The sequence below is a fragment of the Felis catus genome, chromosome B3 (assembly GCF_018350175.1).
Source record: "Felis catus isolate Fca126 chromosome B3, F.catus_Fca126_mat1.0, whole genome shotgun sequence".
NCBI classification, from domain to species: domain Eukaryota; kingdom Metazoa; phylum Chordata; class Mammalia; order Carnivora; family Felidae; genus Felis; species Felis catus.
In genome coordinates, this window is record NC_058373.1 from 11,782,021 (window position 1) to 11,792,659 (window position 10,639).

Below are 10,639 nucleotides of genomic sequence, written 5' to 3' on the forward strand. Positions count from 1 at the left end.
CAGTGAAGCTTTTGGAGAATCACTACAGAGAGTCAATTTCCTAATTTCAGGGACCAAATGCTACCACTAGGAACAAGTGTTTAAAATAAACACAAATCTTTACAATCCCTACCCAACAAGAAAGTTCTAGACACAAAACAACACTACCTCTTTATCCTGTCATCAAACTTTATTTCTTCATATTTTATTATTATTATTATTTTTTTAAGAATTCATCTAACATTGGGGCGCCTGGATGGTTCAGTCCGTTGGGTCGAGCATCCAGCTCAGGTCATGCTTTCATGGTTAGGGAGTTAGGGCCCAGAGCCCACTTCGGATCTTCTGTCCCCCTCTCTTTGCCACTCCCCGGCTCACTCTCTCTCTCAATCTCAAAAATAAACTTAAAAAAAATTTATCTGGGTCGCCTGGGTGGCTCAGTCGGTTAAACGTCTGACTTCGGCTCAGGTTATGATCTCACAGTCCGTGAGTTTGAGCCCCACGTCGGGGTCTGTGCTGACAGCTCAGAGCCTGGAGCCTGTTTCAGATTCTGTGTCTCCCTCTCTCTCTGACCCTCCCCCATTCATGCTCTGTCTCTCTGTGTCTCAAAAATAAATAAACGTTAAAAAAAAACTTTTTTTAATTTATCTAACATTGTGCCACACACGGTTCCAAGTGCAGTATACACCATGACTCAATTTACTCTCACAACAAGCCTATGAGGCAAGTACTTTCAAGATCTGTTTCAACACACGAGCACACTGAAGCACTGCAAGGTTAAGTAAACACGCCTGAAGTCACACAGCCCTGGGGTGCCTGGGTGGCTTGGTAGGTTAAATGTCGGACTTTAGCTCAGGTCATGATCTCACGGTTTACGGGCTGGAGCCCCACGGTGGGCTCCGTGCCGACAGCTCAGAGCCTGGAGCCTGCTTTGGATCCTGTGTCTCTCCCTCTCCCTCTCTGCCCCTCCTCTGCTTGAGCACTGTCTCTCTCTCAAAAATAAACATTAAAAAAATTAAATTGAAAAATTTAAAAAGTCACACAGCCCTGACCTGTCTTTGCAATTTCCAACAAAGAGGAGCAGAATAAATGACGCTCTCCCAACCCAGGAACTTCTATGTTTTAGATACTGATCTGCGTAAAAATAAGCAGCATTATTTATAATTATTATGTAATTGTAAACTGAACCTAATAAACACATAAATACACCAATAAAATTTTTCACAATGATCAGTCTTGGACATAAGAGCACTTTGCCTTTTCTCATTCATCTTCAGTAAAGGGGCTCAAATCTCTTTGCAATTATCAATTAATTCTATATCAATATTCCTCAGAGGCTACACATTACATTTATGGTCTGTTTTATGGTCATTTTACTGCCATGATTAGTAATGAGAACGAGAACAACGTTACGCAACATAGAACGTGTCATGTAGAAAACAATCAGGCACGATCATTGTTTGAAGGTTGAAAACAGAAACTAAGTTTCTCAGAAATTAGTGTTTCATTATTAATAACAAGACCTCAAATGTATACAGCATTTTACGTTTAAAAGTTTTTCACGTGTAGTCAATAGGGCACATGGAATATAACCTGCAGCCAGTCAGACCTGAATTCAAATTCTAGTTTCTGCTCTTAATACTATTCTGAGCATAATTCTTAACTGTTGATTTTATTCAGAATAGGTCTGATTTATATGATTGAAATGCAAAAGCTACAAAGATTTACAGAAAAATGTTCCCAACTCAGTATCCCCGCCCAGCAACCTACCTCCTTTTCTTGGAGGTAAAAAAAAAAAAAAAAAAAAAAAAAAAAAAAAAAAAAATCACTTTTTGATATCCTTCCAGGGATATTTTACGCATTTGTGTTACAAGCAAATGGTACACATCAATCTTGGGCCATTTGATACCAATGTTAGCATTCTACACTCATGGAAAGTCTGAGCTAGTTTCCTCTCCCGTAAAAGGGCGGTAGGGAAGATTGTATCAGAGACTTACGAAAATACCTAGCCATAGTGTGGCCTGGAGTCAGCCCTCAACAGAGTTTTCCTTCCCCTACCCTTAAAATGCCTGGGAGTTCAGGGGTCTTTAGCGTGCCTCACACTCGATGCTTGTTAATCACAGGCTGTCTCCTGCCTCCCCCACTTTCCAATTTAGGAAGTCTGGCGGAGGCCCCAGCAAGCCCCCAGTTTCCAATTTAGGAAGTCTGGCGGAGGCCCCGGCAAGTGCATCTCTAACCAACTCCTGATGCTGCAGGAGCTGCTGGTCACAGGGTCCCTTGGGAGCCTCCTGGCGGAGCGGGAACTCGGATGCTTGTGATTACAACTACAGGTTGCGCCACTGGCGCAAGTCATTCTCTCACCTTCAGTGTTTTTCTTAATAAATGGACCACCTCCCATCGCAAAGGCTGCTTGCAGATTACGCCAAGATGCACCACCTGCACGGCCTCGATCTTAACACACGCTATTGAAAGGAAGCGCGAGAGGCGTGGGGAGGGCAGGGGACCTCCTGGGACCCGGGAGCCGGGGCCCCCACCGCGGGGACAAACAGGGTCTGGAACACACACATCCGAACACCGGGGTGGGGGCTCCTGCTTCAAAGCCTTCAGGTACACCGAGCACCGCGTACTCAAACCCCTCCATGCAACTGTACAGCGCTTACGGCTCAAACTGCGTGCAAGGATGCAGGTGACCCCGGTTGAACCCAAGCGCAACGTGGCCGCACAGGCGCGGGCGCCGCCGGCAGCCCCGCCCACACGCGCCCTGCTGCGCTCGGGACTGGTCGCGCGCGCGCGTACGTGCGGCCGGCAAGGGAGGCAATGGCGGCGGGGGCGGGCGGGGCCCGGAGCGGCCGCCCGCCAGGGGGCAGTCGCGCGTCTGCGGGCCGCGGCCGGCTGGAACCGGCCTGGCCGGAAGTGGGGCGGCACCTTGGCTTCCGCAGCGACGTGCCACGTGCGCGGCCGGGAGGAACTGGAAAAAACAACAAGATGGCGGCGGCGTGGGGGCGGGGCCCACCGGGCGCCCCTGAGCTGTCGGGTCCCATAAAGGGCGTTGGCGTTCGTGGAACAGAGCAGACGTGTGGAGTAGGGCGCGGAGAAGCGTTCTGTCCCTTTGTCCGGCTGCGTCGGCTGTGTCTGTTCTGCACTGGGGGACGAGCAGCCGCGCTCGGCTGTCAGGCCCGGCCCTCCCCGCAAGGTCACTGCGGCGCATTTGCTTGCAGTCCCCGACCTGCTTCGCAGTCACAGTCCTGGTTGTTTTTTGTGGGTGTTTTGGCTTTTTGCTTTTGGGCTTGTTGGGCTTTCTTTTTTTTTTTTTTTTTTTTTTGGCCCTGCGTTTGCTTCTCTCTACAAACTAGGACAGCAGGAACGCCTTTCTCGGGGCGTTTTCTTCCTGAGGGCGAGGTTAGGGGCGGCAGATCCAGTTGGACGAGTCCTAGTTGGCTCGAAATGCAGTCCCTCCTCTCTTTCCTGCAGTTTTGATTGCCCGTTTCCTGCCTTTGTTCAGTTAGAACTGCCTCCCTCCTGTTTGGGGGGGGGGGGGACCCTCAGGGATCTAGGCTTTAAAGTGGCCTCCCCGCCCTGTCCCAGTGTGGTATGAATGAGTGTGCCCAGTGTGTACGCGGGAGCTGCCCTGCACCCCGAATGTGTGGCAGAAGCCGAAGCCCTGTTGTTCTCTATCATCCACCTTGGTCATGTTTTCAGAAAGAAATGTAGATGTGGGTGGTTGTGTATTACTGCAGGAAATAAAGAAGGCGAAGTCGCTTAGTTCTTGGCTTTTAGAGAAAAGCCTGCAGCTTCCCCTTGTGCGTGGATCTGGAGCTGGAAGAGCCATTCAGCCTCTTTCTGGACAGTTGCCCCGGCTCGATATTCCTTCCTCGTCGTTTTATTTTACATGAGATTGAGACGTAAAAGAGCCAGTGTGGGTAAAAATAGTTAACACAAGACATGCTGCTTGTGATGGTATATTTAGAATAAAGGAGACGTTTGTCCTTAGTTTTATTTATAAATTTATCCCCTTATTTGCGTTTAGATGCTCTCATTCTTGGAAATTTGTGAGATCATTTAGTAAGTCTGTGAAATATTGTGACGGTTTGGCGGGTGCCGGGTTGATAAATTTGTCCTCTTGCTTTGAGATGCTCATTCTTGGTAATTTGTGAGGTCATTTAGCCAGTCTCCGAAATGAGACTGTTTGGGGGAGGAGGGCGGGGTTGTTTGTTTTTAAATAATAAAACTTGCCTCCCAAAGGTTGGGGAGGTTTAATTAGTAAAAATTTCTGAATGTACGAAGGGCCTGAATGAGGGCACGCTACAGTGACAAAGCTCAGGGAAGACATTACTTTGTTTACGAAGGAGCCCTTACGGTTTTCTCGGTCTGGTGGGGTTTTTAACACTTATGCTGTGACCAAAACTGCGTCGCTATTAAGTGACAGACTAGAAACGGCATAATGTGGTCAAGAGCGGAAAAAGAAAGCTCGAGGCCTTTATCTTAAGGCTTAAGTGCAGATTTCTGACCCCAGCAAAGGTTTGAAAGAATTTCCCTTCATCTCCTGCTTTTTGTATCCATGCCTTACAAGGTTTCAATGCAGCCGCGGCCATCATTTTGCAAAAAAGGGCTGGACTGTTTCCAAAGGATTCTTTCACCTGAAGGGGTAAGGACCCTCTCTCCCTTCAGCCTGGGAAAAGAATGCAAGCATGTGGTCAAAAGGGGCCTGCCCCATTTAGTCTTTGTATTTTGCAGTGATTACCCCCATTTTGTCTCCTTTTGTACACATGATTCAGATCTTGGGCAACTTTTTTCTGCAAAAAGCACTGAGCACAAGAATTAGTATCCTCAGGCCTTAAGTTGTTTGCCTCCAAGAATTTCATTAGCACTGCCCTCCTGTTAAAAGGAGAAAATGGACTTTAAATTTTAGAATGAAATGTTATAGCAAATTTGATTTTTTTTAACAACAAAAAATTTAGAAGGAAACTAAAAGAATCTGTACTCCAATAATTCAGAGATACTTATTCAAGATACTTAAGTATCAAGAGATACTTAAACTTATTTTAAGTTTGTTGTCGGGGGATTATGTTGTGTGTACAATTTGGTACCTTTTAAATATATATTGCTTTAGTTTATATTACTAAAACAAATTATGCTCAATAGAAAACAGGAAAAGTACAGAAAAATACAAAGAAAATCACCCAGAATGCCACTATCAAAGTATAACCACTGTTAAACAAATAGTTTGTCTTAAAGTAATACCATCCCTAGTTTTGCAACCCGTGGTTTGTATTTAGCCACGTATAATGTACATTTTCTTAGGTCGAATTAGAATGTTAATGATTTTTAGAGCCTGTGTAATATTCTATCAAATGAATTAACCATTAACTACTTACTATCGAACACCGAATTTGTTTGCCAATTTTGGCTCTTGTAAGTAGTATTGAAACAAATACTTACGTACAAAAAGCTTTTCACGTTTTGAGAAATAAGGTACAATGAATCTGAGCTTTTAAGATTAGTTGGTACATATTGCCTCCCCAAACTATGGCGTTAATAGCATTCCATCTTGAGCCTTCTAATTACTGTGCATCAGCCTGCCACCTAAGGTCAAATCCCATCTCTTGTGCTTTCATTGCTCTCTTCTTAATTTATTTGTTTTGATTATAAATCATTTATTCTTGGCACATTGTTTTTGATATGGATGCATGTCTAATATGTACCAGACATGAGTGTTTAGGTTAAACATTTAAAAGGCATCCTTTCACTGTTAAAAATACAGAGACCTCTTTTTCTTGGAACTACTTCATTTCTATGTATAAATGTGACACAAAAAGAAATTAATTGCTGAAGTTTTCTTTCCAGTGTGAGGCAAGTATATCAACTTTGTAGTTCTTGTTATAGAATAAATGAACTAAGGGAATATGAGGTTTTAGTTTAAAGGCCTCTAACCATCATATATCATTTTATTGTTTCCAGTGGTTTTGTTGTGGCTATACTTCTAGACCTTTAATCATGGGGACAGGAAAAACACCTCTGTTGGAAGCAAAATGACCAAGCCCAGTAGTTCTAAGGTTTCTGTAGATCACTGTGATGATACTGGGATACTCCTTACCAGGAAACCATTCTGGGGGTGCTTGGGTGGCTCAGTTGGTTAAGCGTCCAACTCTTGATTCTGGCTCAGGTCATGATCTCACGGTTCCTGAGAGCCCCATGTCAGGCTCTGTGGGCCGAGTGTGGCGCCTACTTGGGATTCTCTCTCTGTCTCTCTCTGCCTCTTCTGCACGTGCATGTGCACACCCTCTCTCTCAAAATAAATAAACTTTATAAAAAAATAAAAGGAAACTATTCTGTGTAGATCATTCTTCCAAAATTAACCTGTTTGCCACATCCTTCTCTCTAACAATCCTTTAGGGAATACTGAGAAGTAAAAAGGAATTAGACAAATGTGTGCATAAAGGATACATATCAATCAGCAGACATTCTATGATCATCTCAGAATTATCTCAGAGAATGTGACGCTCTTTCCTGGGGCAATATCGGTTCTATTCATCCCTATACTTTAAACAACCCTAGTCTCAAAAAATAAATAAATCAACCCTAGTCTCTCCTTAAATGAAATCCTAATTACTAAACTTGAAATAAGATCCATTGCCCTAGAATAAATAAGTTTGTGAAGAATATTCAAACATTTGAGACTTGAAGAGCTACCATACATGGCAATCATTATTGTTCTAGAAGTCTTCCTTTTGGTGACAGTACCTCAGTGCAGAGGCTTATCTCTACTTAAGGACTATCGTTTTTGAGACCAGCTACTCAATAGTCTGATTCTGCAGACAAACAGCAATAAACATATGAAGATGGTTTTTTTTTGGTTCTACCAGCACTGTGTATCTGAAATTAAAACCTGTTGTAAGAGAATCCTTCACTCCAATCCTTTTAAAAACAGCTCTAGATTTTTTTCATTTTATCATTTGTGTTTCATAGATGATACCCAAGACAGCAAATGGATGAATATTTTACATTTTAGTTCTTTTAAGGGACCATGGACTTTGAGCAGCTTTGGGGAGCTCTATAGCTCTTAGAAACCTGTCTCTTTGGGATTGAAGTTTACACTTGATCTTAGCCAAAAGGCCGAGAAGCGATGGAACTGAAGTTTAAAATCTGCTACTGATATAAACGAAGAAGGGGGCTGGGAGTAGGAAGAAGGAGGAGAAGGAGAATAAATATATTTTTGTAATACTTAAAGTTATTTAATATTCTTTAATCTTGAAAACATCCATATTTCACTCTCAGGTACAGTTAGTGGTCAGCAATGAAAGGCAGAGGTCTCATAAACTAGCCCCTCAAGTCAGCCCTGCCAGAAATAATAGAGGGAATCTAGGTTGTCTCTTGTCCTAGACTTTAGGCCCTAAAGTCTACACTGCTGTACTGGCAAGTTGTGGGCACGTTCCACCAGAGCCAGGGCTTTGTTAATGCATTATTACCTTCTAGTCTCCCCAAATCTCCTCTCCCCCATATCAGATAGCTCTAAAGTTCTCATTCTTTCAAGGCTCCATGGAGCAGTGGTTAATGGCTTAACTGGATTTGGGTTCTAATTCTGTGGAATTTACAAACTGTGACCTTGAGCAGGGTAACATCTCTGAGCCTCAGCTTCCATCCCTGTAAATTGGAGCTCTCTATTTCTTTGTGGTGAGAAGTAAATGATGGGCAGTACATAGCGCTTAGCACAGTGCCTGGCACAAATAAACTCTTAGCAGAAGGCACTGATTATTAATCCTTCTACTTTAATCCACCTCCTACCTGCACTCTGTTCCTCATTCTCCTTTGACCAATTGCTTCCTAACCAGTCTGCAGCCGTCCTGCCTAGTGCCCTGAGCAGCTTGCTGTCCTTTGTGTCTCTCTTTAAATATGCCCTTAGCTCTTTTATCTGCCTGGCAAACTCCTACTCATTCATCAAAACTCAAACCTTAATATCGTGAGGATGAAAGTATAAATCAATGTAACTCCTTAGAAGGGCAATTTTTATAAAAACCGTCAACATTTAAATGCATCAACCTGTGGATCCAGGAATTCTAGGAATACATCCAAAGGTAGCCTCACACATGTGGAAAAAAAAAAAGAAGAATATATAAAAATACTATTTGTGATAGCAAAACAAAATATTGTAAAATCCTACATGTCCTGTAGACCACTAGTATAAAAATTATGATGTATCCCTATAATGAAATACAGGGCTATAAAAAAGAAGTGAGTAGATCCACAAGTACTGATTTCCAAAATATATTGTTACATTTAAAAAAATCGAGATATAAAAAGCTGAGTAGAAGACACCTCCACTTGTCTAAAAAGAAGAGAGAAGGCTGGTATATTTACATTACATTTATATTAATGTAATAGTGGTTGTTGCCTCTGATGGGCAGTCAAGGGTCTGGGTGAGGAAAGTTTTTCTTTTCACTGTATATTTTCTTTTGTTCCATTGGGAAAATGACTTTCTATAAAATATTACATTTTCTTTAAATTAAAAAAATACCTTAATTCCAAGCATCTGTTCTTTTGGGAAGCCTTGGCTGGCCCACTCCCTCCCTTCCCAGCCAATTTCTCCTTCCTTCCTACTTCCTGATCTGCCCAGGTGTTTTGAATGTAGTTCACCCCATTGTATTGAACGTAACTGCCTAAGAGACTGGATTCCCTAGAAAACCAAGAGCACGTAGAAGGTAGGATTGATATTGTATTCATTTTTTTTTTTTAACGTTTATTTATTTTTGAGACAGAGAGAGACAGAGCATGAGCGGGGGAGGGTCAGAGAGAGGGAGACACAGAATCTGAAACAGGCTCCAGGCTCTGAGCTGTCAGCACAGAGCCCGACGCGAGGCTCGAACTCACGGACCGCAAGATCATGACCTGAGCCGAAGTCGGCCGCTTAACCGACTGAGCCACCCAGGCGCCCCTGTATTCATTTTTTTAAGTTTATTTATTTATTTTGAGAGAGAGTGAGAGGGAAAGAGAGAGAATCCCAAGCAGGCTCTGCACTGTCAGCACAGAGCCCGATGTGAGGCTTGAACTCACGAACCAAGAGATCACGACCTAAGCTGAAGTTCGATGCTTAACCGACTGAGCCACCCAGGCACCACAATATTGTATTCGTTTTTAGGTTCCAAAGATCCAGGCCCAGATGATACACATGCACACATACTTTTTTTGTTTGTTTGTTTGGAGTGAATTGAAAAAGTCTAGCAATGGGTCTCTCCCACCACTGTCCTGATCCTATTCTGGTTGTCCAAAGGAGAGTTTGAGCTCTTGTAGACTCACCTTAATAATCTGGCCCCACCCTATATTATCAGATTTTCCCAGCAAACCCTCTCCGTAGCTCCAGCTACACCTGATTCTCATGGTTTTTTCCATTGTTGGTTTGCCCTGTTGTGTTTGATTTTTTTTTCTAAATCCAGTCTCTTCACACTTCTTGCCTTTGCACAAGCAGATTCCTCTACTAATGTCCTTTCCTACTTTCCTGGCTCAGTCTCTTTCAAAGTCCCTTCCTCTTTCAGGTTGGTGATACAGTGGTGAGTCCAGCCATCTTCCAAAAGCATTTCCCCTTTGAAACCTGGCTGTTTTTCCTCTGCCTTAGATAAACTTGATGTTCCCATGGCTATCTATCAAACTTGTGATCACTAGTCATTGACTGCAATTATCAGTTCCCATGTTAGTTCACTTGACAAAAATAAGGACTCTTCTAAGACAGGGATTTTTACTTTTGCTTATCTTACTGGTCCTGGAATTTATGCCTGATGCACCGAAGGACTCAATAAATAATTGTTGCATGAATGGATGAATGAACAAGGTAATAGTAAGTGCTCATGATATTTTGATGGGCTGCATGTGATAGCCATCTGTTACTTATTTGTGGTAACATAGTTGTATGCTGTGTGTCATATTTCACACCTCAGCCTGGCATTTTGAACCGGGAGCTTTCAGTGGTCGTTACCACTCTAATGCAGATGGAGAAACCTAATTAAATGTGTCCTTTTTAGGTCCCTTAAAGTAGGATTTCCAGGGGCACCTGGGTGGCTCAGTCAGTTAAGCATCCAACTCTTGCTTTTCGGCTCAGGTTGTGATCTCACGGTTTAGTGAGTTTGAGCCCCACATCAGGCTCTGTGCTGACAGTGTGGAGTTTGCTTGGGATTCTCTCTTTCTCTGCCTCTCCCCCACTCACGCTCTCTCTCTCAAAATAAATAAATTAATTTTTAAAAAAGTAAGATTGCCAGATTTAACAAATAAAAATGCAAGTTGCCCAGTTAAATTTTAATTTTCAGGAAACAACAATAGTTTTAGCGTAATTATGTCCCCAATATTACTTCTACTAAAAAAAAATTATTCATTGTTTATCAGAAATCCAAATGTGACTGGATATTCTGTATTTTATCTGGCAACCCTACCACAAAGGCCGAATTCCCAAACCGTCTTTCTGTGTTCAGACCCGGTTGATTCTTCTTTGAGGATTGTGTGAACTATGCAGTCTTACCATCTTTGTTAAATAAACAACCCACATCTCCCAATTTGGCTTACTCATTTTTTTTTTTTTACATATTTAAAAACTTTGCTTCCTTCCAAAACTCCTTCATTTTAAACCATCAGAGTTAGATTCTAATTTATAGTAATTTAGACTCTTAGCCACTTAATTGTA

The 10,639-nt window shown here is 42.6% G+C and overlaps 1 pseudogene; it reads left to right on the top strand.

Annotated features, from left to right (window-relative positions):
• Positions 1 to 2,294, top strand: part of LOC101096319 — a 60,642-nt pseudogene extending 58,348 nt beyond the window's left edge.
• Positions 2,295 to 10,639: the final 8,345 nt, after the last annotated feature.